Below are 23,854 nucleotides of genomic sequence, written 5' to 3' on the forward strand. Positions count from 1 at the left end.
AAAGTAATGTGGGTTGACTTTCAAACAAAAATGTTAGATAAAACGCAGTACAACGCGAGTACCGAGATTATATAGACACAAAACTGTGAGAGACATGTATCTATTGATAAGAATCTTTTACTAATACTTAACAGAGATAGCTTAGCCAAGATGACAAGTGTACATCAACAAACACCAAACGAAAAGAAACAATTAAATGTATCGGGACACAGATGCTACGAAAATTCATGTGATTATTTCCATACATTATTTGAGTTTCGATTGGCGTTTCCTATCAATGATTGCCATAGCTAGGCCCCCAGGTTAATATGTGCGCTCTGCAGGTTTAGAGATTGTTATAATTGCATTCGATATCCCGAGATAAAACCACTAAGTAGTGGACTTCAATCTCGAAACCTGACTTCAAACTAGTTTTAATTTTGTTTGATCTGTAAGTCTGTCATTTGCAAATGCCACTCATCAATTAGGACTTGGTTGAAGTAACGTCAACCTATCTATACCTAATAATATTAATAACTGACTACTGGGAAACCCGGTTGATGCAATAAATGTATGTATACCTACTTGCAGTCTCATATCCATATTCGCAATCGATGTTGTTAAAAAAAGAAACTTACTGTTTAAGTCCAATCTGTTAAATCCGCGATCTGTAACAAATAAGAAGCATTGTTCATTCGTCGTTAGTGGAAAATAATTTCCATATTGAAAAATATTGATAAAAGTAATAAGCGTAGTACGTAGTAGAAAACAGAGTTCAAATTATACAATAAATAACGAGAAAACACCCTAAAACAATGGTATTTATTTATCAAAACTTCCTAGATTTAAACGTCATATAAGTTTTACATGGATACTAGAAATGAAAACTTGTTTACATTCACACGTTGTTCACATAACCATGCCTATTTTCCTATACCTGTTCGGTAAGTTCTCAAATTTAAATTTTACAAACACGTAACAAAGAATTCTAAAGGTAAGTGGCCCGTATTGTACAGCAATCAATTCCAATTTAACGAAGTTATAGAAAACAATAATCTTTACAACTGATATTTCTTCCCCAGAAAAATGTTCGTTAGCCGTTAGCTAATCCAACGGTCTTAAAAATCGACCGAAGAGTCCTAGAAAAAACAACAGTAGCACGTAATAAGTATGTATATGTAAGAGAGCAAAGTGCACACGAAAACATGAACATTAAATGCCTTTACTGTAGATAGGTACCTAAACAGAACAGTCAACAAAATAGAAAACAAGAAATCTCAAATCTGGCTAATAAAACGAAACTTGAAAAGTTCGAGAACCGTGGCACGTAATGGGTATATTGGGTATAGGTACTATAGGAGTGCGAAGTAGCCGAAGTGCGGACGAAATGGACAATGCGCGTAAAAAATCAATAAACGCCGGGCACGGCCTTCGCTGAGGTCGACTGACGCCTTTCGAATCACCGCCCGAAAGATTTGCAGTTTAATGCCACTTCGGAGATACTTTGCGACTTTTCGGGGTGCTAAACATAAATATAGAGGTAAAATATTTAAATCAACATGAACATCAAGATTGATTTATTGTTGGATACCTATTTATTTAAGGATAACGAGAACATTTTTGACAATAGCTCCGTCGAGAATAGCTGACTTGGAGATAAAGGTTATTTAGATTGTTTTAACGCGTATCGAAATTAAGAGCGACTTCATATGATTTTAGCGAGTAATTGTTTAGTTACGTTGTTTTAAATTTCTGTTTTGATAATTTAAAACCGCAGCTATAGCAGGTCTGTTGATAAACCTGCCCATTATGAATAATAAAGGAAAAACTCTCGATCTCATTACGATAGTTCGCGTCTTGAAACTATTTCGAGATTCGAAATCTATAATTAAATATCTTCAGATTAACGCAAGCAACGTGTCAGGTTCTCGTCATGATAAGAACGCGTTGCCTATATAATAAATTATAAAACTACAAGTTGGACAGTGTTCAAACGGTGAGCGTTCCATTCAGTGCCAAGTGCAATATTTATAGATGGACTGTGACGGGGCATCTTTTCGGCCGAACTAATTTCGTCCCGTCTTTGTGTGGGGTATAAAAACGCTCCAAAATGCGCTTGGGAGGCGATTCCGACCTATTTTTATAATACAGTACGATCTTCCAATTTCTATTTCCGCAGCAGCTCTCTTGAAGTCATAAAGAGTGTGACATCGATGGATCAACATAATAATACTCTTATTTATTTTGTTGCTATGCTATAACTTCTCCTGAGTCAATTTACAATGTCATGAAATTTTTTGGAATAGGTTAAAAATCCACTGTCTAAACTCTAAATGGTTTTAAAACTTTCAGGAACCCAGAAACGTCTGATGTAGTCCATATATTAAATTTCTTTATATTTGGCATATTTTGCTATTTTTTTTAAACGATTGCAGTGCCACCTACGTCAAGCTTTGCGAGTTTATCCTCATTACGCATAGTGCTAGGCCGATAAGAAGTAAATCGTGACAGGTGTCAACCCAGTACAAATTATAACCTCAAACACTGCTTTAGGTTATAATTTGTACTGAGTTGACATCTGCCAGGATTAACTTCCTATCGGCCGAGCACTATATAATAGTCCCAGGCAAGAAATATAAGAATGGTTATAATAATATCTTAATCTAATAAGTTATAGGAATATCTCGTCTAAGTACATGAGGATAAGTTAGCCACAAGCCGCTTGATATAACATGTCGGTGAAAGTTGCAGGGATCATGTTGCCATTAGAAGCCTTAGTACTTTCCCACGTACGCCCCGGGCCATCGCAGGTTAACAAGAACATGTTAACTTCGCGAGTTGATAAGCCGAAATTGCTGAAACTTTAGTTTTTCTACATTTGGTGTGTTTAAGCGCAAGTCTGCAGCAGGCACAGATCAATAATAACGACTAGATGGAGCACGTCAGATATTCTCTAACTACCTAAGTACCTATAAGCGTTCTTATTCTAGTCGGTGGGATGAGTTGAGCCAAGTGTAACTCAGTTATTAAAAATCGGACATTCGGGGTCATCCATTAATTACATAACACAAAATTCGATTTTTTTAGATCGCGCATCGCACTTTAATTATAAAGTACCTATGTTGAACGCGTTTTTGTCATTTTCTCGTGTAAACTTAGATCAGGTACGAAATCTATACAAGGTAATCTACAGCCGCAGATAAACCGGTCTAGCGGGCGCCTGCCGTATAAGTATACGCGAGTCTAGAAACTTTTCGCTACAGAGCGAGAACTGTGTCGCTGCCAAAGAAAGTTGTAGTGGCGTAGGTCGAGCTGAGAGGAGTGTTATTCGTATCCCTTGAACGTGAACGAAAAGTAGCGAAAACCGGTATAAGGGCCCTATCTGATTAAGAGAGATCTCGAGGTCACGTTACACTGGTAACCCTGAGAATTTCACTTGTGCTCGATACACGAAACGAATAAGGATCCAGTTAAAAAACTTTGATAACTTCATAATCTTCATATGATGATTCTTTGTGTAAAAGAAAAAAATTGTACTATTATCGGTTTACGAGTCGCATGCCGTTCTTTCCCAAATATAAATATTCCTAATTCCCCTAGACCTAATCATACCGCATGACGCTTTGAAGTTAGTTAATCACCCACCAATGGTACCAGATTTAAGACCGGACGATTTTGTCTCTCTGTGAGATTTCTGTGTACAATATTATGAATCATTTTTGCCTTTTTGACTTGAGTTAAGCAGCTGATTTTTCATCATGAAAAGTTTACCGGTCCCTAAAGCCTAATCTATTATGAGTATTATGACACTTATCTTCGATTACCGCAGTCAGTGCCAATCCTGAGACATAAGATGTAGAAATACAAGACTAATTACAATTGCTTGTCAAAGGAGATAACAGTTCGGAAACAGTAGGGTATTTACCAAAAATCCTGGTCACGGCACCACAATAGTCATCTATACCAGGTGGTCTAGCCAAGTCAAGATGACAAACGTACAGACAAACGCCAAACTAAAAGAAAAAACCGGGCAAGTGCGAGTCGGACTCGCACACGAAGGGTTCCGTACCATTATCTATAAAAACGGTCACCCATCCAAGTACTGACCCCGCCCGACGTTGCTTAACTTCGGTCAAAAATCACGTTTCTTGTATGGGAACTCCACTTAAATCTTTATTTTATTCTGTTTTTAGTATTTGTTGTTATAGCGGCAACAGAAATACATCATCTGTGAAAATTTCAGCTGTCTAGCTATCACAGATCACGATATACAGCCTGGTGACAGACGGACGGACGGACAGCGGAGTCTTAGTAATAGGGTCCCGTTTACCCTTTGGGTACGGAACCCTAAAAATTAATTGGGATGACAGATGCTTCGAAGTCACATGACTATTTCCATACATTATTTAAATTTCGATTGGCGTTTTCTATCAATCTATAAATATCGTTTTCTGTCATCTTGGCTGATAGGCCCCCTGGGGTCAGCAAACCCGAGCCGCATGAGTCTCTGTGGTTCTGCAATTGCGGCTCTTTAAAGACACCTATTAATACTTAGAGGACCAGTCCAAAATCCACTTTTGTAGCTCCTTTCTATAAATAAGTTTTCCAAACCCCGAGCTAGACGATGCTAAAGCATTTGTGGAGCAAAGGAAGTAAGGGAAGTCACACCAAGCATCTCTACTATATCACTATATTGGTTTGGATGCAAATCCTCGCAATATCCAATTGGAATACAGGACCAGATCCCAGGCTGTGACGTGATGGATGCGGCAAATCGAGACGCGTCGTACGTCGTACCCATAAATCCCAGGCACCGGCGGATAAAAACGGCGGGTGGCCCGCAATTTATGAAACGACTGCCGCAGTGTAAAGTTGTTAAATTGATGTTCTTTATGACGCGGATAGTGTTAGTACTGAAGTTAAGAGTGTATATATACAAGGTCTTGTTTTATGAAGATATAATACTACTGGACTCTTTTTGTCTTTGGCTGTCTGTCAATCTCAATCTGCATAAAGTAGCCGGTTTATTTCTTTCTACAGAGCGCCAATGGTTCTTTTCGCAACAAACATTTGATAATTTCGCTCGCGATAATCACGTTTGCATGGCTCAACAATCGCTCTATTTGTCTCCGAGTCAGTCATCGGTCATGTACGAGTATATCTTTTTTAACGTAGCAATAACCTACATTTCTGGAACCTACATTCATGGAACTAGGGCATACAAATAGACAAACACTGCTTTAATTTGATATTTGTGTGAAAACAAATCGATTCCATAAATGCTGAATTTCGAAATCATCCATTATAACAATAGTATCAATTGAATGGAAAAATGCAGTGAATGTCGCTGATTCCATGTGAAATAAATATTGAAAGTATTTCAAAACGTGCCTCTTGTTAAGGTTCGTGATTCGTGTGCACTATCAGTTACAATATAAATGATATACATCGTTAAATAAACACATTATCTCGTACGTGACAATTTGAACAAATAACGAGTCAAATCAAAACGCTTGTAAGCAATATTCGCCGGTTACCTTTGATAATATGTATGATGATCTAACTTTAGCGCTCGATTTCTTACGCCAAGCGGTGAACACGGATAACTTTATATATAAATTTGAATACAAAGTAACCCCGTTTACATTTCTCTTCTTAACTTTAATAGTAATGGTAGCTGAAATATAGCAAAACACTTAACACATGGCATAATTAGGTACTTATTGGATGTATTATGTGAAAGTGTGATGAAGGTCTAGTAGACCTTCGGCATTGAACAGCAAGAAAAATGATTTTAACAAATTGGTATAGGTAGATCGATAAGAATACTGAAGAATTCCAAGTAATAGTGTACACATTACAGACGAAATTGATACCGAAACCTCTCATAACAAACACGACCTTCAACCTTTAACAACTAAGAATAGGATATGAAGAAGTAATACCGCACAAATCAAAGTTGATCCTGCCTATACTTTAATAAAGGTTTTGTTTCGTATTACAACGCCGATCTTATTAACTCGAACAACAAACAATTCCGAGAGGCACTCGGGAAGTTTTCTCAGCTTTTGCACAAATGGAAACTTCCATCAATCAAGAGTTTTATGAAACTTTGAATGACTAGCGTCTACCTATACTTGTGATGTTGTTTCCCCCAGTTTAATTTTTAAAGTAATAAGAGTTCCAGGGGGTTCGGATTTTGTTTAATTGTGAGTGGTTTCGTTTTTGATATTAGACCCTCAATTCAATTAGAATTGAGGGAAATTGTTTTACTTTACACGTAGGTAGGTATAGTATTAAGGTATTGACCGAAATTGACGACAAATAAAAATAACGGTAAGCCACAGTTCTGTATACATGTAATAAAGTATGGGACTTTATCTATATAGGTGTGGAGATTCAGTAACAGATGTTCGATTTTGACTCGACCAAAATGATCGCTAACAACATTTAGTATTTTCTATTATACAGTTCATGTTATTAAATCAAATAGCTAATAAAGCAGCCTACAATACACCAGACATCAAATTTATAAGTAGATTTATTGGTACCCGTTAGTATCGACAGTTACCGGTTACTATTTATGAACAAAGCTTGACTGTAAATGTAACCTGTTTTAAAATCAATTCTCCAATCTAAAACTATGTAATTTACAAAGATATGCATCTATCAAAGCATGTTTTTACACAAATCCGTCCACGTGATCAACAACCATAGGCGGCCGATGCCGCGTCGCGTGACTAACGCCGGTGGACGGTAATACACGCGTACGTTTACACCGTGTACACGATTACTGCTCGTACCTGACGGAATCCTTAGGTCCGCTCAAACCTCAAACAATCCAGAACAACACTGCACGTCACACACAAAAGGGTACACGCGACAATAGAGCGACAAAGGCGAGGGTCGCGCACGACAGTATCTGGTCGCGCGGGGCGTTTATCTGGCTGTGACAGCGCGCCGCCGTCTCGAATAACAATAATGAGGCGGCTAATTATTATTATTACTCGGGCACTCGCTCGCTCGCATGGTTGCATGCAAGTATAGGTAGGTGGCGTAATCGCTGAATTCCATATAATCGCGGCGTACGCACACATGCGCCTCGAGCGCCACGTGTGGTGACGTCGGCGAGGCAGGTAAGGGGTGTCATTCTGATCGCCATATGTGCATCAACTCTCCGGTAAACCAGTATAAGCGAATAAGCGCACTGTCAGGATCTCAACGCATATAGAATTCTCAACGTCACAATTTCCATGAGCGTACGATTCGCCTGCGCTCAGTAATAGAACGGCAAGTACGAGCGCGTTGGTACGTTTCGTTTCGTATCGATCTCTTGATAAATTCGATACGCTGAGCCGGTGAATGCACGCTGGCAGGCGGTCGCCTTTCACGGGGAAACGCAGTATTTACGGTCGTTGCAATTCGCTGGTAACTATACGAACACTCTGTGTGTTTATCGGTCGCCAGCGCCACGCCGCGCGAATATTCTCGAAGGCGAGATAACACGTGTATTTATTAACGGCTGTTGCGCAATTTAATGTACTGATAACGCATGTTTGCTCTGTACTATAGTAGTACCTGCAGCTACGACCGTGATACGAGTTCACAGGGTACCGACACCTGCAATATCTATATAATATTTAGCATGATGAAACATGTCGAAATATAACAGGGGCCATGTTTTCGAACGTTATCGTCGTTTTGTAAGCCTATAAAATTGACTGATATACCGACAAAGGCATTTTCTTAACCGCAACGAGTTCTGTTTAAAAATCAGGAAGTTTGCTAGATAACACTCTGGTAACCCCGTAACTTAGGTATTTCTAGCCATTCCACCTAATCTGAGGGCGTATGCGAATCCGCGGGGTTCACTCAATAACCCGTTAGGTAGATTCATAGATAAGGCCTACAGTGATATATGGATAGACCCAACGCGTATATTTTTTGCGCGTTTTATCAAAAAAAGGTGAGTGTACGACCTCGTTAAGAGTTCACATGGCTCCGAGCGCGGTGGCGCTTCGTATTTCGCCGGTGTATGGTAAATAATCCAATTTGGAGCGGTGTGCTGTTTCTAATCGCCCTAATTGAGGGAAGAGTCTCCAATTACTGACGCAGCTCGTTTTATTTTATACGAATAAAAACCGGCCCATTGCGAGTCTTCATTATTCACTGCAGGTTCCGTTTAGTATCTTCGTACAAGAATTTACGCTTTTTTAGTTTTTTCGTGTACAATAAATTTGATTTAGGTACTCGATGTTAATCGATATGATAGACGCTGATCTCATACCAATGTCACTGTTGTCACAGGTACGAAAAGGCACCAAAATCAAATTGCTTGACCGTAAACGCAAAAACGCCGGAGAAATCAGGTTTCTTGTCTGAGTACCAACTAATAAAAACCAATATTAATACAAACGTGGATTTAGTGAACGTGTACGAGTATGAGTAGTATTAATCATTGTTATAGCGGCAATGCAAATACTTACAATAATTGTTTGCCTAGGTACCTTAGGTTTCGAAACCGAGTGTACTTAATGTAATGATCCCCGTGAGATTTTTACATTTTTGCTTTGTTTCTCTTTGTGTACACTAACCTTTAGGCTTGTAAGATACATTTTACTAACACATCTATTGGTCCGAAATAAACAACCTTTTTTTAAACAGTCACTTCCCTCGAGGTAAAAAAGTCGGTAACCAAATTTTATTTCTATTCGCTTGTATTGGTCGCTTGAAAACTATTTAAATTGGGGATCAAAGGAGTCAAATGAGTATTCGTAACAAGTCACAGGAATAACAACAATGAAAAGGTTAGGAACCCACTGGTCTAGACAAGTTGGACGGTAGCAGAGGCTACTGGTTCTGTTCTAATACGGAATCCTAAAAAACATTAGGCGGTAAAAAGAGTCGTGACTTATCAAGGCTGGGCTGAGTCACCACATGAGTTTGCAAGTGGTAAATGCACAGCAACCGGTTCGGTATTATTATCTGAGAACGGAACGACTTGGCAAAATTGGTCCGTCTGAAAAGTTTGCGAACGGCAGTGCTCACACGCGATATGAATAGAATGGTGCAATTGGTACAGTCGCCATCGGATATATCGGAGCGGCCAAGGTGCTCACAAATATCTGAAGACGCCTGTAATGTCATGGCGCTAGAGTGCGTGTTCAGATATTTTTGAGCACCTCAGCTGCTCCGATATATCTGACGGCGACTGTACATATGACCAGAACAGTGGATTGCCAACCATATTGATTAGTTAGGAAAATGACATAAATGTGGCTAAAAACAGCAATTTTGTTCCGATCTTCCGATCGAGGTATGTGTGATTTACTGAAGAATGCAAAGGAAATCATAATAAATCTAAATGAAACTTAATGAAAGTACCGTATTATGTATTTATAGTCTGTTATCACGAACATAAAACACGATTATTTCGCATATGTTTAAGTATGTAAAAGCAAATATTTCAGTTGCCAATGTCAACGAACTAATTATCCGTCTGCTATCTAAATTAAACGAACAGTGCAAATGAAACAACAGGCGTAGGCGCGTAATAGGCGAATACAATATAAGCGCCAACAGACAAATTGTATTTTTTGTAATTTGCGCTCCGGCCAAAGCCCGGAAATCGCAGTGGTCGTCCAAAAACGACGAAGGCGAGCAAAAACGAGGACGTCAACAACCAGCCAGTCGACGGCCTATTCCAATAGGGTCGTCTGCGAAACAAAATAACGACATTCAAACCACATAGCATAGCTATCCGCGGTGGCGAGGCGTACATAGAACTCCATTACTAGCGTACCTGTGTTAGTAGTGGTGTAAAAACAGTGAAATTATATCGCGGTAGACCCGTTTGTGTAATTAAATATAGTAGTGGTGAAGTTTCAACAACACAAAACACGAAAAAGGGTTGTAGTTTCCTTCCTACGCAAACTACTAACTCTTTAATGAGTATTTTTCAGTAAACAAAGAGTAGAAATCAAGAATAGGTACTTGGCAAACAGTATAAATTAAACAACGCAGAACTTTCAGAAACCAAAATTTAGGTTCGGTTTGTCTATAAAGTTAGCATTTTCTCATTAAAAAAATTTTTTTTTTTTCGCGTCAATGAGCAGAACTTATGAAAAACAACCACCTAGAACTATAGATCTATTAGGGATGCTACTAGAACTCTCACAAAACAGTGGAATGCTAGCATGATGCTAGGTTCACGGACACATCATGCTTGAAGACTTTAAACATTGCCACGTCGACTTTTCATGTAAATGTACACGCGTAGAATAGCTAGCCGCTTATCACGACCTAAATACCAAAAAACTGTCCGCGCTATCTGGAATTTGGACTATCACTGACACTGGAGAGCACATGTTATCGAACACGCTGATAAAAGTCTGAACTTAACGAGGGCTAAATCGTTTCAACGTAGTTGGTCGAGAATAAAGTCGCAGCGTTGTCGCAAAAAGTAATGACGGACGCCGACACGAGGCGTTTGTTCCGATGTCTTACCAAATACGAGACGAAATTAGGTAATCCAGTGTAACTGAGACCTCAGCTCGGACAGGTAATTCGTCATGAACTACCAAAAGGTGTTGTGAAAACACAGATACAGCCATGTTTGCTACTAGTGTGACTCACTTTAAGAGGCTCTGAATTTGTGCTAGTACATAACTTACATAGTTGTCTTGTCACCAGACGAAATTTGGGCTTGTAGTCCGGATTTAAGTATTAAGCGCCATCTTGAATTTTGCGGTTAAATAATAGTCAGATTGCATTCAAAATAAAATATTTTGTTAATAACTATGAAACAGTAGTTCAATCTTCAAAAGCTAACACGACAAATGCGAATTATGACGATAAAAATTATATTAACTGGGGCTGAATAGTTTCATAAGTTTCATTGTACTTTGAATTCGAGAATAGTCACAGGATAAATGCAAAAAGTAATGACGAACGGGCGCTGACACGAGATCTTGTTTCCCAACGAATCTAGATGCTTAGGACGTCAGGCCATCCAGTATAACGATGGTCTCGACATCTGTGACAACTATGAGCAATCAAGTTTTCACTTATACTAGAGCCTTAGTGACACGCTTGAATAACACAGAGCACACAAACGAGCTATTTCGAGACACGTTTTCCTCAATAGTACACAATAATAATAATAGACGCGGCCGCGAAGATAACGTTTACAAAGCAAGCGAGCACTATGCAAGTATTTGCCACTCATAAAACTCTGTGGCTATAAGGAAGGTGAACGACTGAAAGAGGTTGAAATATTCATGAAAAACTGTTTCAAGAGCGACAAAAGACAAAATATAATGCATATTAAATTAGTGCCGCATTTTCAACAATTTTAAGTAACGGTTACCGTTAAGGATTTAAGCTTTTATTTAGCTATCCCTTGTCCCTTGCTTATCTGTATTCGTATTATATAATCAATTTAAACCTTGTAATGTAAGTTCAATTTTAGCCACGGCGTTAGAATGAGCAGCAATTTTGCATGAATGGCAAAGCGTAGTTTAACAATTACACGTAGCCACAGATCGCATAAACTGGTTCGAATATGAAGCTTAGAGCGATGTTAACAGTAGTGTCGTGTGTGCAGTGTGTTGCAAGATATGTTCCCGAACTGTGATGTCAATCCAATCGCTTACTGAATTATAGTGGACCAGTAAATATAGATCTTAAGTTAGGCATAGTTGTGCCGGATTCTAGGATTCATTTATACTGGTTTTGCTAATAAGCTTCTAGGCGTTTGTAATAACTCCAAAGTTGGCGTCAACTTTGAGCAATTCGACGGAGTGAGCACTAAAATATAGTTCAAAGTAAGTTGAGGCGGGCGGAACTCCGAATCACGGCAGATGCACACGTTTACCTTATTCTACTTATTTTACTTTTGAATGTTTCTACAGTAGATTAACTTAAAGAAAAAGTTTTCCATTTCACCAGATCATGTATGGAGAATAGGCTATCGGTTTTCTTGCTTCTTGTATCCTTTTATACCGTGCAGTATAAAAAACGAGAAGCGATGAACTCCTCCGCGTACCTACTACATATTACCTACTACTATACCTACCCATGTTTGATTTATTCATTCGTCTTACCTATATCACGTCTTAACAGTTTGGAATGATTAACGGTTAGTTTCACTAAACTTATATCATATCGTCCGGGAACCCCGGGTTACCCGTGAACAAGATGCATGTAACTGCGTCGAAATATCGGGAGCTCGAAAACAATTCAAAAGGTAATCACGGTCCATATCCCGGTCGATATAAGTCTAGTATATCACGTCTTTCTAAAGGGGCCCACTGATTAACAGTCCGCCGGACGGTATCGGCCTGTCAGTTAGAACAAAATTTTGACAGTTCCGAACAACTGACAGGCCGATACCGTCCGGCGGACTGTTAATCAGTGGGCCCCTTAAGTTTCTACATCGATTATGTAACATAACATCACTTATTGGGATTATCAATCATACATCGTCATCGAATATAATATTGCAACGCCCACATACCTTTATGTTCTCATAAATCACTCTAATCATGAAACTCAGCACAACGTACGCTTGGACACGTGTATTGTGTATTTATATCGGGAACTCATAACTCGTGTCTAATTGATTTGTTATAGGTGCATACGCAACATTACAATTAAACATACTTTAACTATATTATGTCGCGCAGTTATTATCTAGTTAATTGAATTGATATTATATTCTAATAATTGTCTGTTTCAGTCAAGTAAAAGAAGATAAGAGGGTCAAACTCTCTTGCATATTCGAACAATAGAGACAAATACACGATTGAAATTGTTCGCGATAGGCCCTCTGCCTTGATATACGACGCAAACGTCGAAAAAACGAAACGACTAGGTACTTGTTTCATTCATTATTTTTGCCGCATCTTGCCCTACAGTAATGCTGTTCTAGTAAAACACTATGTACATATTTGTAAACGGGCGCCATTGTCAAAGAACATGGAAAGGAAACGCCGCTGGGGGCAAATAAAGGTTTCATTAGCGTAAAAGGCGAAAATGACTCACTCACTTCGGCTTCGCGAGGCTTAGTTTGATTGAAGCACTGACGCCATTTAACTCCAATAATATTAATTGAAATGTCTACGAAAACAAAACAATAAAAAGTGTTTATAAATTAGAAAGTCGTGCGTAAAGATTTGGTTGGACAATCAAAAGAAACGGGACAATTATAGCTTCACGAATTCAGTAAATGGCTTCATAAAGCCGTTGAGTTCGGCAGACGGTTCGGGTCAATACGCTATGAGTTAGCTTATTAGTCATGCAAATCTTGATCCAATGTGTTCGTCAAGTGTAGGCATGACAGGCGGCGCAGTGCTTTAGTTACGAAACAACTTGGCCAGGGCATAGTCTGTAGTTTAACTAGTTGGGTGTAACTTGTTAGGGCTCACGTGCTATGCCGCACTCCAGTGTTCGTAATTAACAATCCAAATTAGCTATTGCGACTGAGTAAAATGAAGGAAGATTAACTTATTTTTAGTAAAACTATTGTTTTGGATATCAGGTAATGAAGTCGACAACCTTATTAAAAAGGCTGAGCGTAAAATCACAGCTAAAAAGTTGAAAACCAGTCTGCATACCCGATAATTAATCTGTGACCAAGTCGACGGAAATTCGTCATCGACGTCTCGGCTCTCGAGATAATTCGATGGGTAGTTGATATATAGAGACATGGGTATGTTGAGTGAACACCGAAGATCTCAGAAGTCAGCTCACATCTCGTCCCGCAGGCACCCTGGGGGCGAGTGCGTCAGAGGCAGGGTTGTCGAATGTTGTCGATTCGATATCTTGATATATATCATACATATAATGCCGGTATCAGACACTTCAGACAGGACAGGACACAACACGCGTATCACTGGATCTGATACCTAAATTTCACCGGGGGACAAAGTACGATTTTACATGGTTTAAGGCCTATAAATAATAATACTGAAGTTTTGCAAATGTTTTTATGGAAAGACACCTATTTTCCTGATAAAAAAAAACAAAAAGTAAATTGTTATGAATTTGAGTTGTTTTTAAGCGGAAAAAGTTGTTATGACATGTTTTAACACTACAGTTATTTTTCAGTAAAAAAATATACAACTGAAATTGTTACGCACTGAATTTGACTTTTGGTCCATGCCGAAAACTCAAATTAGTACATTAATTCATACATCATCTCGAGACATTTTGCTTACTACATATTTCAACTCGAAACAAAATTAATATTATTCAAAAATTTGCATTACAAAATTAATTCAAACGAGTCAATTTCTATCAGCGTTATGGCGGCCAAGAAAATTATATTTTTTTACAAATATCCTCTTCAATTATACCAGGAAAAATTTCGATTATCGAAACGGGAGCCCCCAATTCGACATCAGACAACCCTAGGAGGGGGTGGGAAATGGGAGGGGGGGCAAGGTCGGCGTCCTTGCCGACGTAACCTAACTGCGACCTAGCTGTGTCGCCGGGCCACGATTGTTTTAACGATCAATATTGAATGATACCGAGAAACCGTTATCTTTGAAAAACGTGACGTCGCAAGAGGTTCGGCCATTTTGGAATATGATCGCCTATTATAACGACGTAGCTATTACTTTAAAACATGATAAAAGTGTGGGACATGTAATAATGGACACTTTTTAATCAGACAAAATACCTACAAAAATTTGAAATCCAGAAAGGGCCTTCTATATGTCTGCTTTCAATGCCTTTATGCTTAAATCGCTGTTCCGATTTAGATGTTTTTTTTTATAGAGATAGATTAGAGTCCTAAAGAGGGCTATTATTGTTTAGTTTTCATCACAGAGAGCATCATTCTACGCGGGCAGGAGCTAGTAACATAAAATCCGGTTTACATTCTTGTTATCATGTGTTTTAACAAGCAGTATAAATTATTCTTTATACGAACAGGCTCTAGGTTCCTCGAAGTCTATTTCAGTAATCCTTAGAGACGGGATATTACCCGATCCGCACCCTGGGAACCGGGCTCTGAAGAATTATGAGGGTGTTTATCATAACTCATAGGTGACATAGACCGCGCGAGTTTTAGATTCTGTAATAAATCGAAGCAGCATGGTTCTTTATAATTACCAATAATATGTGACTTCGCGAAAAGGTCCCTGATGTGTTGCTTAAGAAGAGGTTTAACCTATCTTACTACAAATACCTATTGTCACCTTATCGCATGTATGTTTGTTATCTTTTACTTGCACTTTATTTACATTTTACCTACAATTGATTTACCAAAGCTTGAAGCTCCGAGATAGGTGCACAAGTGCTTTACCTGAAACAAATCAGATTAAATCATTAGTTAATTATAAACAATATACGTATTCATAAAGAAGGTAAGTTGGAGCAAACGCCCACCTTCACTATTTGACGGAAGAAATTGGGACACGGTGAAAGTGTCACTAAGTCCACTACCCATTTCCTTGCCTTTCTACTGCGTTCGATTAAATTTAACATACTTAGTTTTAAGCTAAAATAACTAAGACTACATGCATTTATGGATGTAATTAATAATAAGTAGGTACTGCTACATATAATATCGCCGCATCGCATTTTATAACAAGCCATCTAAGCAATACGATCACGTTCATAGCCTATTTGAATCATAGATGCACTTGTCATGCAAATATCGCGCGCATGACTCACTGCATTATATGCACTTCTTGTGTGCGCGTCATAGCGAAAATGTCGTAAAACGATATCGGAGTTAAATGAGATAAGTTTACACGCGTTAGGTTTATAATTCGGAACGGAACGCAAGCGATAGAAACGTCAATACAGTTAGCAGCAACATATGTAAGTAGCGGAGCGGCTGAGATGTTTAAAATAATGTACCTACCTAGTCACTCCCTTATTAATCTTATTATCAAGGCTCAGAAAAACACCCGTCATTTTGAAAACATAACCCTATTCCGTACAACAGAGACTTCCTCCTATACAACATTTTCACTTTTCTGTATTTTTGAATGCGTTTTCCTCTCAACTTCTGTCATTATATGTCCATTTTGTATTAAATGAAACCTCAGTACCGGGCACCGTATTTAGCAATTAATTATGATGAGAATCTGATATATAAATAAAATAAAATAATTTTATTTCGGATATAAATCCATATTTGTTAGTTACATTTAAAATTAATTTATAAAATAGTGTTAGTAGAATTACAATGTAATAAATGATGATGATGATGATGATGGTAATACCTAAGTTTGAGTGACCAATTAAAGTGTATACCTAACTATTAATTTTTCACATGCCGAAACGTGTATCCGCGTTAGTAAGTATTGAGCTCTATTTATCTTAATTATAATTCAATACCTATTTCAAAATTGTGTATACCTTATAAAATAATTGTGTCCATTATGCACCAGAGCTAATGCTAATTCGGTCCAGTGCCACGTCAGCTGTTTTTTGTGATCGCGACTATTGCGAGACCGGTCGATCGTTGACAGGCACCTGGCGTTCGTCGAAAAACTCGTTTGCGAAAGCGCCAGATACTATACTGGTTTTAATCCGACTGAGCCGATTATTACCCGACTATGGCTAAGCCAAGAAGGGTTAAGATTTTAGCAGTCTTTGTAAACTTTTTTACGTAGTCAGCTGCAGAGATCGTAGACTCCCATGCAAACAAATTTCTATGCAGGGGGGGTTAGTAATCTCTGCAGCTGACTGTACGTACGTCCACCGTAGAGTCACGACTAACGCCGATATTGATAATAAGCTAACAAACTGGGCAAGTGCGAGTCGGACTCGCGCACAAAGGGTTCCGTACCATAATACAAAAAAAAAGAAAAAAAAAATGCAAAAAAAAACGGTCACCCATCCAAGTACTGACCACGCCCGACGTTGCTTAACTTTGGTCAAAAATCACGTTTGTTAACACAAATACATCATCTGTGAAAATTTCAACTGTCTAGCTATCACGGTTCGTGAGATACAGCCTGGTGACAGACGGACGGACGGACGGACGGACGGACGGACAGCGAAGTCTTAGTAATAGGGTCCCGTTTTACCCTTTGGGTACGGAACCCTAAAAACAACATAACTGCTTAGAGCGGTTGATACTTTTTTAAGAACATTGTTAATCGTTTCAGGTGTCAACCAGTGTAGTCAGTTATGTAGTTTTTGTAAACATCCCTTCATTTAGACTCTCGAGGTTAAAGGCCAAGCCACACCGGATGCGTATGCGTAGACGTGCACGTGCACGTACGCGTCCCGATGCGTTGTATAATACGAAAACTCATACGAGAGGACACACCGCTTGCGTGACGTGTGCGTGACGTGTGCGTACGCGTGACTTGCACGCAACGCAGCTCCGACGAGACAAACCGGCTGCGTGCTGCGTGCACGCGTCCACGCACCGGAGCGGCAACGTCGCTTCGTTGCGTGCAGTGATGACGTTGTGTTTAACTGCGTTCCCTATGAGAGGGCGAACCAAGCAGGTTCGGACACGCACAGCTCGGTGCTGCATAGGTGCTGTGCGTGTACACGCGCAGCTCGCTTGTATTTATTTACAACTCGGCCGGTGCGCGTGCTGGTTTTTAATATGGATTCAGTGATAAAAGAAAAACTAATTAATATATTCGTCAATACGAATGTATATTTACAACATATAGCACAAAGATTCCAAAAAATACGTCTTATAAAAATTTGGCCTGTGGGAACAAATCGATGTTAGGTACTAATAATACTATTGGAAAACAAGGTTGTTGTATTGTTGTGTTGTGTAGAAGCGGTGGTGGCCGAGTGGATATGACGCCCGACTTTCAATCCGGAGGTCGCGGGTTCAAATCCTGGCTCGTACCAATGAATTTTTCGGAACTCATGTACGAAATATCATTTGATATTTACCACTAGCTTTTCGGTGAAGGAAAACATCGTGAGGAAACCTGCATACATCTGCGAAGAAATTCAAAGGTGTATGTGAAGTTCCCGATCCGCATTGGGCTAGCGTGGGGACTATAGCCCAATCCCTCTCGCACATGAGAGGAGGCCTGTGCCCAGCAGTGGGACGTATATAGGCTGAATGGTGGTGGTGGTGTATTGTTAACTTAATAATAATATTATGTACTCTGAATTATCTCGATTCAAATATGAGACATTTTTTTCCTCTAATTGCAATGTCGGCATTCGGTGAGCTGCTTCCATTTGCAACAGGAGTATAATAGAATAGAATACCATTTATTTCAGTATAAGTAACAGTATAATAACATGATGTACTGTCGCAGGAGTGTATTTTATTTTACTGCACGCATGACCGAGCTGCAGCGTGCGCTTGCGTGACGTGTACAGCACACTGCGTGGCGTGCGCTGCGTGACGTGCGCGTCACCCGGTGTGACAGGGGTGCTGCGCACGTCTACGCTTACGTCGACGCACACGTGCTGCACACGCAGCCGGTGTGGCTCGGCCTTAAGGCTAAAACATTATCACCAGATTCCCAAAGAACTAATACATTTGAACTTTAAGTTTGTATGTAATAGTAGAAAATAGTTATTTATTACCAACTTCTTTTCTTGTGATACTAACCATCTATCTTTACCTAAAATCTATGTCTACGTTAGCAACAATCAATATCTAACACCCGCATACCTTCCTACATATTCACAATTGTATGTAAATGCTCAAATATGCGTTTTTACTTGAAATCAAGGTCACGTTTTGCATAAAAAACCGAGAAAGTTCCATTTGAGCGTATATTTGCTCTCGCTGTTTTCAAGATAACAATGGCATCTACATTCGTTGCATCGGCATACAAAGCTCAGTTGCAGTTGACATCTGCTGCTAGTTATATTTAGCTAGTCGAGGTATAACTGTTCCCGCATTCGTTTGTGTAACTACGTAAGTAGCTATACAACCTTGCCTTTGGCGCTATAAATCTTGCCTGAATGCGCGGTAGGTACGTAAGACTGATTTGCATGACGGCTTTAGCCTGGTTGGTAGTTACTTGGCCTACGACTGTGCCTACGAAGCTATCGGTCCCGGCTTCGCATCCTAGTCCGCGCTTTTCTTCTTCTTTAGTTCTTTAATCTGTTTTCTATTCAAGTACCCATAAAAGGAGTCGCCTAGTGCCCACAGTAAAACACAATTGAGTTGGGATCTACGTGCCTAGAATTGCTGGTATAAAAATGAGCTTAGTAAGCACGTGTCATTCCGAGTTACTTAAAAACGTTTCCCAAAGCAATATAATTTGAGTTACGAAAACGTCTATTGTACCTCGGTCCACCCCCACCCACTCCATTAGGCTGGTGGGAGACGCCCCACCGCTGACCGACCTATTAAAATTGTAATTACCAACCAGCTTTGTGTATTATTGTTCAAATTAATGTTTATCGATTTTCCGAGGCGCGGGAACATTAATTACTCTTTCTGTGTGATTTCGTCTTTTTCTTAATAAATTGGAACCGGAATGACGTTTCAAATTATTACTTGCTCTCCAACCGGAAAGCGTCAACTGTCGACCCACTGCGCTAAACGAAGTTGCCTCTTTCCGACTCCGTCGAAAGGAAAAATAGTAACTATACTCGGCCAATAAATGAGAAAGCCTCGGATCACATGGAATTGTGGACCGAGGCGAAGCCGAGACATCTATTATGTTACTACCGTAACAACGTGAACTAATAGATTTGATTTTCTAATGTTCCATTGTTTCCAATATGTTCCATTGCTGTCTAAATAGTAAGCAAGTAGGTACTTACTTATAAACTCAGGCAAAATTTGGTATTCGTCTCGGCCAATACCCTCGACTCAAACAAGTCACCTCACATCTCATACTTACAGAACGTTACCTCTACACCTAACTGGCTATACTCAGTACCTAGCGCACACAAAGCATCCTTGAACAATAGCTAATGTGATTTCGGCACAAAGGAGGGTGCCGCAGGGCTAGGGACGTCTTGCCCCTCGGGTCCTCTCGGATGTTTCCCTGCCGACAATAACCGAGATCCGAGATATGACCTTGTTCGGTCCCCTCGGAAGACTCACTTATCAAGGTCTCGAGTTCGTCTTGTGCTTCATTTCATTTGTAAAGAAATCCCAATTCTGTTTTCAAGTGATATGAGTGACTTGTCAAGTGGGGTGACATGTTTATAGTAACTGTTAAAGCAATATTTGTGTACACACCTAATAAATACATTTCTTTGTTTACTTATCAGTTATCAGTGGCTCTGAAAATTGTTAGATTAGGCTAGGTTTTATTCTTAGAAAATTTCGTTTCGTCTCGCAGAAAACAAGACAAGCTTACCAATCTTTTTAACAAATTAATCTTGTTTCGGCCAAAAGTTCGGTTACATTTAATAAGCTTAATTTATATAAACAATTATGTTTTATGTCGCTCGGAAAGGACACTAAACATTATTCAAACGTATTTTTGTACAGCAATCACAACGGGGGCGTATAACGCGATGTAAAATGTAAGGTTGTCTAAAAATACACGTTACGCCGCAAATCTACGAGCGGATTTTTTGCCACATTCGCTCTGATTTGTGTGCTTCCGTGACGTAATTTCGCGTATTTAAATAAGGAACATGACGTTTTTAATTGCTATTTACATTCCATTTCAGTTTAATTAATGTGTGAATTTTCATTGGTGTTTCATGATGCACACCGAGATATTTGCAATTATCAAATTGACGGTTAATCTCATTACGTCCCTCACGCCTCACGCAGCGATACATGTCGATGTGCATTGAAAATAAAATCAAATCAAAATCACACAGTTAAACCCTGTATACGCCACACATGCACACAATTCAGCGCGTTACCGCAGGCTATCGCTGTCAAATAAACCTAGTTTATGTTGCTTAATAACCCAATTAAATCGCATATTCCGCATTATTGCAGCGATTGTTATTATTCATCATTATGGTTTAGATTAGGCATAAAGCATGCCATGCATTTGTTTTGACGGCACGGTCGTTGTGAGTTTATGTGGCCAGAAAAATCACGCGTAGGCGAGCATGTGCACTGCTGTATACATAACACAGTTGGCTAAGTGCTCAATTGGGCGCTTGCATTCGCCCTTCGTTTGTAATCAGCGTTTAAGACCTGTTGAGACATAGTCTTTGTTATTTACAAGTCCTAAGGGCAGGTATTATGTACAAAGTCTACTTGAAACCGGTATTCTGATATCGTAGTCTTTATACGACTATTAAACTCTCCCAGTTCTACTAAAACATTTGGTTTTATCAGCGCCCGGTATTTATCGACAAAATTTATTCTCAGCATAAATCCTTCAATAACAACCTTTATCGTTTTCCCACAGTTTATCGCATAACAAGCCCTAACACGTAATTAAACACTTGTTTGCACTGTACGTACCATCGTGGACAGGAACTAACCAATTGTACACCTTAATGCAACGGCATAAGACCTTCCGATCGTCAGATAAAAGTGCAAAATCGACTCACAGTTTTTGCCAGTTTCCCCGGTCCGGTTTTTTACGGTTTCCGCCTATTCGGCCGGTTAATGAAAGCCGGAGAGATGGAATGGCTAATTGGATTCCGTTTTGTATCGGAAACCGTTGGCTCTCCCGTGTATGCTATTCCCAAACAGTCGTCTCTGACCAACCAGTTGACATTTATAACTTCTAAAAGCCCAAGCATGCGTAACAAGAGTTCCCAGTTTAATGGTTTTCTTCTAGCGATTGCTTGGGTAACAATGGGAATAAAAACCCCGTGTATCCGACAGCACGTTATTCACCTTTCAAGTATTACGATAGAGATATTTTTATCGAAAGCTTTGTTTGTTCAATTTCATTATTCAGGGTACCGTGTGTATTTGTACGTGATTCTTGTTTCTCTTTCCATTTCGCGTAATAGTTCGTTAAACACATGCTTACATAATTAATTAATGAGTCGGAAAGGGCCTTTGGAAAGTTTTTCGGAAGTTTACACGTAGTTAAGGGGTCGTCCATTAATTAGTTTGATGTTTTAAACTAAAGGTAAAAGTCAGATGGAGTAAGACAAACACTGGGGCAAGAGTAACACTTGTAGGGAATTCTCATACTGCTACTCTTGCCCCGAGTCTAATAAACTGTCTTACCGCACATTACCATATCGTATTTGAACCTTTATGGTTGTAGCGCCTATTGGCTACCAACAGCAAGTACTCTTTTGTTTGAAAACGGCACGTTTATACTCTTACCGATATTCAGTAACTCTTTCTATTCGGCAAAAACGCAAACCACCGCGATATCAATCGAAGTAATTTATTCTACAGCTCCGTACCATCCCAAACGCCATAACATCAGCAAAAAAGAACATTACAAGGAAAACAAGCTACTAAAGTCGCGCGTCGAATTTGATCTAGAGCTCTGCTGAGTCACATAAGTGGGAGGGGGAAAGAGGGGAAGCTCAGCCAGCTATTGTAAGTATTGTGGTGGCTGGCAGTTGTTTTTGCGCGTCAGAGGCAGAGCTGACGCGGTCGCTAGGCTTTTAAACCTTGAATGGGCTAAAGATGCTTTATGCGCGCTTTGTGGAATCTGCAAGTGATGGCTTTTGTTGTCTTTGAACTACGTACAAGCGAAGACACGCGTTCATTAAAGGCCTGTGCACACCGGCTGCGTGTGCGTGACGTGCACGTACGCGTGCGGCGTTGTAGTCTACAGATCCTTATGAGAGACGGCACACCGCTTGCGTGACGTGTGCGTCTCCAACATTTTAGCGCACGCGCACGTGCACGTCACGCACACGCAAGCCGGTGTGCACACTGCACAGGCCTTTAGGCTTTTAAATGATCTTGAAATAAGCAATTTTGTCTAGGAGTAGTCTATGGTCAACTCTATCAAATGCCTTCCGAAAATCTGTGTATACGGCGTCTACCTGTTTGGCCCGATTCATATGTTCAAAAATAAATCCTGTAAATAACATTAGATGGTGATCGTTAATCTCTGTCGGGTAAACCCGTGTTGTTCAGGTATGGTTTTCTGGTTTATAATGGGGCTTAAGTCTCCATGAACTACACTCTAAAAAATGAAGACCAACTAAGAGCAGTTTCTTCTTAGTTGACGTTAAGTTAATTACAACAATTACGATCTTATTTAAATCAAAGAAAGCTGATTACTTAAAACAATAAGTGTATCTGTGATTGAACTAATAAAGTAGGTATTGATTAATCCTAACAATTGTATACCTTGCATCTATTATTAACTTGTTGACATAATTATGTAACGTAGGTTGATTCAATAAATATCAAGCTTAGTTGATCTTACTAGGGTCAATTAATTAGCATAATTCTTTTTCATGTATATATTGAACAAGATCTTAGTTGGCTCAGTTACATAGCAATAGTAAAATCAATCAGAATTACCTTATTTGAAATGTCGAAGTCCTTGTTAGGCTCGTATGGAATCAAGATGCTTGATTATGACTATCAAAATATTGATAGGGCCAACCAAATTTTTTTTAGAGTGTAGTTTCTCACAGACTTTCGCTTGTCATTTAACAACTGTGTAGTGTGTGATGTACGCAGCTATACCCGAGGCTCTGCAAAAACTGCATCAAAACATCTTTATCTACACACATATCATAAACCCGCTATGATGCCTTCAAAATCCGTAAATAATAGCCCACATTACGATAAACTGTTTTGTTACAGCAAATATCTTATCTGTGAAAATGTGGTAATAGCTTCATTAGATTCATTACTATATCAAAATCGATTTGGTAATGCATTCAAATTTCGATCATCGCTGGAAAAAAAAGCAATTTGATTTGACCCCTATCCTAATATCAGTCGAGATGACGTTTTATTCGAAATTAAATGACAATTGCATACAATATTGACAAAATGTCGCATGTTAGTTGGTATCGAACGATATTGCAATCGACCCCGACTCTAGTT

General features: G+C 39.3%; 1 protein-coding gene across 4 annotated transcripts in view; it reads right to left on the reverse strand.

The window, feature by feature from the left end:
* LOC134801032 (C-terminal-binding protein) overlaps positions 1-23,854 on the reverse strand; it is a 135,963-nt gene that overhangs the window by 100,728 nt on the left and 11,381 nt on the right. For 3 of the 4 annotated variants that reach the window (XM_063773538.1, XM_063773535.1, XM_063773537.1), the window contains exon 2: positions 618-647. The gene's annotated coding sequence lies outside the window, so the exon portion shown is untranslated. Of the gene's footprint in view, positions 1-617; positions 648-6,782; positions 6,916-23,854 lie in introns of those variants that run through there. The other variant, XM_063773536.1, reaches the window with a different exon arrangement.

The sequence above is a fragment of the Cydia splendana genome, chromosome 21 (genome assembly GCF_910591565.1).
Source record: "Cydia splendana chromosome 21, ilCydSple1.2, whole genome shotgun sequence".
Taxonomy (NCBI): domain Eukaryota; kingdom Metazoa; phylum Arthropoda; class Insecta; order Lepidoptera; family Tortricidae; genus Cydia; species Cydia splendana.